Source organism: Sceloporus undulatus, chromosome 4 (genome assembly GCF_019175285.1).
Source record: "Sceloporus undulatus isolate JIND9_A2432 ecotype Alabama chromosome 4, SceUnd_v1.1, whole genome shotgun sequence".
NCBI lineage: Eukaryota > Metazoa > Chordata > Lepidosauria > Squamata > Phrynosomatidae > Sceloporus > Sceloporus undulatus.
This window is the reverse complement of record NC_056525.1, coordinates 125,139,985-125,147,906: the sequence shown is the minus strand read 5'-3', so window position 1 is coordinate 125,147,906 and position 7,922 is coordinate 125,139,985. Positions and strand designations below refer to the sequence as shown.

Sequence of the window (7,922 nt, the reverse complement as noted above, 5' to 3'; positions counted from 1 at the left end):
ATTAGTGGACAGAGGAGTCAAGACTAGCATCCAGTCACGACCCTCTCACTTGGGAGTCCAAATTCACCACAGGAAGGCTCCTTCTTCCTTTGCTCTGAGGGAAGGGAGGCCTTTCCACAGCTTCGCCCCCCATTTCCCCAAAGCCTTCCCTCCCTCTTCTCTCTCTCATTTTGACTCTCTGGGCTCATTGCCAAACCAAAGCCCAAATTAAAAAGCCCCTTTTAAATATTGGAAGAGGTTGCCACACAGCAGTCAGCTCCAGAGACACTCCTTCGCTTCCCGCGCTTTCTCTACCTCCCCTTTGCGAAAGAGCTGCGTCCGCACTGTGGGAATGATGCGAGTTGACACCGGGTTCGCTGCCATAGGGCTCCCTGGGGAGGAATTCTGGGATTTGTAGCGTGTTGTGGCCCCTGGGGCCACAACACGCTACAAATCCCAGAATTCCTCCTCAGGGAGCCCAAGGGCAGTCAAAGCGGTGTCCACCCGCATTATTCCCACAGTGCGGACGCGGGCTAATTGTGTGTATGCCACACCAAAGGGAAGGTTTCGTTGGAGAGCCCTATTCAAAGCCTCAGTCAAAAGGGAGACCCCCCTCCCATCCCAGTCCCCACTTTTCCCTCCAGGGTTGGACCAATCAGGGCTTGGCAGGGAGTCCAGCCCGGCTTCCTATTGGCGGAGCCAGTTGCCTATCGGGAGGGGAGGCGGGGGTCCAGGGGGGGAAGGCAGTGGAGGCGCTGACTTCTCCTCCTTCTCCTCCTCCTTCCCATCGAGGATGCTGCTCAGCGGGTGATGCTCTGCTCTCTCTCCTCGCCTTCCTGCCTCTTTTCCCCGCAACCTGCCGCAAGGATGGAGCTGGAGGTCCTGGGCTCAGCCGGAGCCGGAGGGGCGCGAGGCGAGGCAGCCCTGGTCCCGCGGCGTCCCGGGCAAGGAGCCCCTCCGAAGGGGAAGCCCTGAGGAAGAGGAGGAGGAGAGCCCCGCTGGATGGCCGAAGGGTAGCCCTTTCTCCCTCCTCTCCTTTCCCCTTCTTCCCGCTTCCGACGGCGCTGGCGGTAAGTCTCCCAAGTGGGATCAGAACAGAGTGTTGGAGGTCTTTACGCAGAGGCTGGATGGCTATCTGTCCCTTTGATGGGGAGTTCCTGCATGGCAGAATGGGGTTGGGCTGGATGGCCCTTTCAGGGGGATCTCTTCTAATTTTAGGATTCTAGGATTGAGTTGCTGCCCTCGGAGGTTGGCATCGATGCCAGGCTGCCTGTGCAGGAGGTTCAGTCCCTCTGAAGGCATAGGGTCCATTGCTCCTTGTCGAGCCCCTGGAATGGAAATGGTGAAGAGTCTGGAAACCATGAATCCCTATGAGGAACGACTTAGGGAGCCGGGGATGTTTAGCCTGGAGAAGAGAAGGTTAAGAGGTGATATCATAGCCCTGTTGAAGTATTTGGGGGGATGTCATGTTGAGGAGGGAGCAAGCTTGATTTCTGCTGCTCCAGAGCAATGGATGCAAGCTCCAGGAAAAGAGATTCCAGCTCAACCTTAGGAGGAACTTCCTGACAGTAAGGGCTGTTCAGTAGTGGAACGCACTCCCTCATCTCCTTCCTTGGAGGTTTTTAAACAGAGGTTGTTTAAGAGATGCTTTGATGGAGAGTTCCTGCATGGCAGAATGGGACTGGACTGGATGGCCCTTGTGGTAGAATCATAGAGTTGGAAAAGACCACAAGGGCCATCTCTTCCAAGTCTAGGATTCTATGATTCTGTGACCTTTCCTCAAGGGTTTCTTGGCCGGATTGGTTGCCATCCCTGAGCCTGAGATTCCTATCTAGAGATCCGTGGAAGGGAAGCTCTAGGACTACCAACCAAGGCTCCTCCAACCCCAAGGGGATGATGGTGGCCTCAGTACCCTGATCCGAGCATGTGCTGAGTGAGCTTCCCAGTGAGCCTCAGTCCCCAGACAGATATTGTAGCCCTGTGCCTTCAAGACGTTTCTAGTTTATGGCAACCCAAAGGAGACCCTATCATTGGGTTTTCTGGGCAAGACTTGTTCAGAGGAGACCAAGCCAAAGCCTTCGCCTGAAGCTGAGAGAGTGTGACTTGACCCCAGGTCACCCAGGGGCTTTCCATGACCAAGCTGGCCTTCGAACCCTGGTTTCCAGAGTTGGGTCCAAACACACACTGCAGAAATAACCCAGTCTGACACGGCTTTAACTGCCCTGGCTCAGTGCTAGGGAATCCTGGGAACTGTCATTTATTGTGGCAGCAGAGCTCTCTGACAGAGAAGGCAAAATGTCCCACACAGCTACAGTTCCCAGAATAATTCCCTAGCACTGAGCTGTGGCAGTTGAAACAGTCTGAAACTGGATGACTTCTGCAGTGTGGTTTGGATCTTGTAGAGGGAATCCCGGAAGAGGGAAGAGGTGGGTTGGCACAGCAGCACTTGGGCTCAAGAGCTCCACACTTTTTAGTTCTGGAGCTGCAAAGGTCCTCACCTCTTAGTCTCCAGACACCAGGCAAACATCTTGCCCTTCTCCAGATCAGAAGAGAGAAACCTGACCCCCTGCACTCCCCAACCTCTTTGCCAGCTGCACAGCTGGGCTCCAGGCACAGCCCTGCTTTCAATCCCAAGAAGAAGCCACCGGTACAAATGCACAGCTCTTTGGGACCGGAGGTGTGCAAAAAGACCGCACGGTGCAGGATGGAACTGTGTTCTTGGAGCTTTTCTTCCACCCCAGAAGGCAGATCACTCTGTTAGAGCAAATCTTGGTTTAATCTCTAACAATCCTATGGATTATAGCTTCTTGAAAGCCACAGATGTGGGCATGAGTGTCTTTTGGGGAGGATAGCGTCATGTGCAGCCTATGAACAATGTGGCTCTGATCCTTTTGAAATGTGTATCATTTATAATCAGTTTTGAACCTATGACTGCATTCACACTGGGGGAATTGCCACATTTGACACCGCTCCTGGCTCAATGCTATGGAATTCTGGGAATTGGAGTTTGTTGTGGCCCCAGAGGCCACAGACTGTCAGACTAGGTTTTTAAGATTCGGAACACATCGATATTTTGGGAATCAAGAGTTCTGTGTCTGTCAAATAACGCTCCAGACATTCCCAGCATCACCGTGTGAGGCTGTGGATTAAAGGGAAATAACTATTCAAAGGTTAAGGTTTCAAACAACGTTGCGAGATTGTCACGCCGCCGTTGAGCTCCATCCTTTCTTCTCAGGCTGCCCAACACCATACTAGGAATTCATGTAAGGACCATTTCACACATTATGTAGACAAGTGTGCACTCAACAGGGCACTTGTGTGATATACATGCCGTACGACAGGCACCCACGCGGTAGATATGCGCACTCAGAACACCTTAGTGTGACATCTAAAAATGTTAACATGTGAAGTGGCCCCGAGGGGATGCATTTTTAAAAAACACAACCTGGACCTGTTAAAATCGGTGCCCTGCTGGTGATTTGACTGAAATGTGAATGGCATCTTGCCTTCCCTCTGGGAGGGGATAGGTAAGAAAAGGGAATGAAATGCACATAATGGGTGGCGGTTTAGCCAGCTCCAAAGCATTGCAATTAATTCATTAGAGCATTGTTCAGCATTTGTGCTTACTGGGGTGCTGAGTGGTTATTTTTCCTCTTGACAATCCATGCATTCAGTTAAGTATGTTTTTAATGGAAATAAGTCGAAGGGGTGGTTATCAAAATGCCCTGCATGATTGCTGCCAGAGGGCATGAAGTTTAAACACCTTGTAAGCCTGAATTTCCCCAAAGAGGGAACTCGGGCATCCTGGAGCTAAGAGATGCAGGGCAACGGTGGGAAGGTGATGTCAGGGGGAACTTTCAGGTCTGCTTCTTTCATGGAGGAGAGAACATGAGCATGCAGTACAGAGGGGGAAGGAGGTTTGTCCCTTTCTTTCAGGGAGAGCATCCAAAGCTTTAGAGAGCTTCGTGCCTGGCAAAAATTTTAATAGGTGTTGTTTCCTCAACATGGGGATGCAGCAGCAGGGAATGGCATGGCTCCTGTGTCATGCAGCCATTAAAGGTGCGGAATCTCTTCAGGGATGGGGCAGGATGGAAAACAGAGATTTAAATAGCCTCAAGCAAAGAGAACAGACTGTGCACCAGGAGAGGGGAGTGGAATCTCAAATGGGCCTGCGCCTGTGATGTAGGTGTTTTGTGTGTGTATGTATGTAAAAAGCTAATTGGTAACCCTTGTTTTAAATATCAAATCCCCCCCCCCCAATAGCTGTAGGATTTATATTTCATAAATAATCAGGCTACAGATATTACATTTGGACGCAGAAGTGCTCTGTTTGTATTCTGCCATTGCCAGGAGCAAATCAGGTGGATTTAAGAGTATTGTGGGGTCCCCCCCCTTTTAATAAGACAGTGCTGACTACTTTGCAGGTTGTTTTGTGGATGAATGACCTAACAAACAACAGGGCAGTTTTGCATTAACAATGTAATACAGATTACTCATCATCATTAGTGTATTGAACAAAGCTGACTGCTCTCTCGCTCTCTCTCGCTCTCTCTTGCTTTGGCTTAGAGTTGGGGAGAAGGAAAAGTATACCACACTTTTGGTGCTTCTATGGACAGTGGAACATAAGGCAACAGAAACAGTCTGTTTTACACATCGTTCTGGATGCTATTGAGCCTCTTCTGCACAAAATCCTTAATTTTTCCAAGGGTAGCTGCCAACATTCCCCACGTTTTCCAAAACTGGCCAACATAATTTTGCTTGATGTTCACCAACAACATATCACTTCTTTTCCATGGTCCACTCACAGAATCATAGAATAGTAGAGTTGGAAGAGACCACAAGGGCCATCCAGTCCAACCCCCTGCCATGCAGGAAATCCAAATCAAAGCATCACCAACAGATGGCCATCCAGCCTCCGTTTGAAGACCTCCAAGGAGGGAGACTCCACTACACTCCGAGGGAGTTTGTTCCACTGTCGAACAGCCCTTACTGTCAGGAAGTTCCTCCTAATGTTGAGGTGGAATCTCTTTTCCTGGACCTTGCATCCATTGCTCCGGGTCCTAGTCTCTGGAGCAGCAGAAAACAAACTTGCTCCCTCCTCAATATGACATCCCTTGTTTTGCTTGAAAGCTGGTAGTTCATCCAGCACCTGGATGGCACAAATGACCTATCTATCTCCCAAACAGATGGGCTGGAGCCTGATGTTAGGTTGGACTGGGCAACTTCTCTGGCACTACAACAAAGAAAGCTAAATTTTACACACACAAGTACACACACTCACAGATGGCATTCTCAGAATTCTTGGAAGACTGTACAACTATACAAACATGTGATCACAGCTTTAAAAGGAGCAAGAGAAGGATCCCGGTGCAGAAAAAAGGAGTGGCTTCTGCATGGTATAGTGGCAGTGGGCAACTGTAACCCTCCAGGACCTTTTTGGCCTACAGTTCATATCAGACTCCCACACACATGCCCCCTACGGCACAGCTAATCTTGAAGGATTATGGCAGTTGCAGTCCATAGATGCCCATTTGGATATCTGGGCACTGTTGACCATCCTGGGGGCAAGGAATTTCTAGAACGAGATGATCCTCTTATCTTTGAGTGACAACTGGTACCTGCCACAATTTCTGCTTCCATATAGTAATGAAAAGTACAAGAGCTCCAAGTTCCTTTATAGCATGCAGGAAAAATAAATGAAATAATAAACGACTCCTCTGAGCACACATTACCAGTCTGCTAAGGATGATGCCCCTTGCAGCTCTGTCTGGCTCCCTGTTTTGGCCTTTCCAATCACAGATTGCATTGGGGAGGACCAATGTTGCCATGCTTTAGTGTTGGGTTTGACTGGATCATTGAGGCCCTCCAGCTTCATAGAATCATAGAATCAAAGAGTTGGAAACCCCATCAGCCATTGAGTGCTGTCCCTGCTCAGTGTAGGAAATCCAGCTGAGCATCCACAGAAGATAGCTATCCAGACTCTTTTTCAAGATATCCAGAGAGAGGAAGACCTTACCACCTCTCTAGGCAATTGGTTCAAACAGATTCTACTGTCAAGAAGGTCCTTCTAATGTTCAAATGAAATTATCTTCCAGTAACTTAAATCCATTAGACTTGGTCCTACCCTCTGCTGCAGCAGAGAACCCTCTTCTCTGTAAAGGCCATTTAAATATTTAAAGAATTTGATCATGATTTAATCAGAGTTTGATCATTCCACCCCTTTGGAGGTTTTTCGGGAGGTTTGATAATTTGACATCTTTGGAGGCTCAATGGTCATCTGTTGGGGTGTGTGTGCCTTGATTGTGTATTCCTGCATGGCAGGGAGTTGGACTGAATAGCACTTATGGTTTCTTCCAACTCTATGATTCTATGTCACTCTTCAGTCTTTACTTCACCAAGCTGTACATGCCCAGCTCCCTCAACTTTTCCTTTTATGTTTCATACGCCATACCTCTTATCATCCTTATTCTCTTTCTATGAGCCTACTTTCCTCAATGGCAGTGCATGTATCTAGCCATGCCAATGCGGCAGCACACATGTTGCACAGACATGGAGGGCAGGATTTGAGGTCCTGCAGAATAGTGGAGTTCAGAATGGAACACCTGCGAATATGAAGGGCTGACTGTACTCCTGCTACACTATGTATCCCACAAACACATCCAAAATGTAGAATTTTGCATTTGTCTCTGTTGAATTTCAGTCTACTAGCTTCAGCCCAATTTTATAGTTTATCAAGATCTTTTGGAATTCTGTTACTCTCTTCTAGTGTATGTAGAGAGATCTTGTAGCACCTTTGAGACTAACTGAAAGAAAGAAGTTGGCAGCATGAGCATTCATAGACTTCAGTCTACTTCCTCATATGAATTAAATGTATAAATAGACTGTAGTCTATGAAAGCTCATGCTGTCAGCTTCTTTCTTTCAGTTAGTCTCAGGTGCTACAAGATCTCTCTACATACTGATTCTACAGACTAACACGGCTATACAGTAACTTTGAATTCTCTTCCAATGTGTTAGCTACCTCACCCAGTTTTTTTTTTATCAGCCACAGAATTGATAAGGATTTACTCTAACCCATCATCAGTAATTGATAAAAATATTGAAGAGATCAGCCCCAGAACAGACCCCCGTGACACTCCAGGTAAGACTTCTCTCCAATCTGAAGTGCAGCCATTGATGATGTCTCTTTGAAGAAGGTTTTCCAATCAATCAAGGGCCCCTCTGACAGTGTTCCCATTTATTCCACATATAAGTAGGGTGCTAAACAAAATACTGTGAGGGACTTTATTAAATCCTTTGTTGAAATGCAGATAAATGACACTCATAGCATTCCCACCATCTACTAAACCGATTTTAAAAATACATATATTGGTATGGGAGGATTTGTTTTTGAGAACCCATGCTGGTGCCTAATCACTGCATTGTCATCGAGATACTTGGAAACAGACTTCTTTCTAATTCTAATATTTTCTAATATTTCTAATATTCTAATATTTTCCCTGGCATTGAGGTCAAGCTGACTGGTCTGTTGTTTCCTAGATCTCCCCCCCCCTATTGAACAGAGGGACAATGTTTGCCCTTCTCTAGTCCTTTGACACCTCATCTCTTCTCCAAGATTACTATAAAGATGGCAAATGGTTTAGAGAGTACATCAGCAAGTTCCTTCATTACTCTAGGATGCAGTTCATCTGGCCCTGCAGATTCTTTCTGGGAGAAAATTGAAGCAAAAAATAAATTTTGAGCCATTCTCCATCTTCATTGTGACCTGTTAGCATCTTCCTATCCTTACTGAGGAGTTGCCTATTGTTTCCTTGGTCATTCTCATGCTTCTGTTGTAGCTGGAAACCCTGTTTTTGTTACTTGCTTGGCCAGTTTCAGCTCATTTTGAGCTTCGAGTTTTCCTTATAATATCCCTGCAAATTTGGGCTACACATATGTACTCTT

General features: G+C 47.2%; 1 protein-coding gene across 2 annotated transcripts in view; it reads left to right on the top strand.

Moving 5' to 3' along the window:
- The first annotated feature begins 748 nt into the window (after window positions 1-748).
- The window catches only part of BRINP2 (BMP/retinoic acid inducible neural specific 2), a 133,724-nt gene continuing 126,550 nt past the window's right edge, over window positions 749-7,922 (top strand). For both annotated transcript variants that reach the window (XM_042466219.1, XM_042466218.1), the window contains exon 1: window positions 749-1,049. The gene's annotated coding sequence lies outside the window, so the exon portion shown is untranslated. The remainder of the gene's footprint in view (window positions 1,050-7,922) is intronic.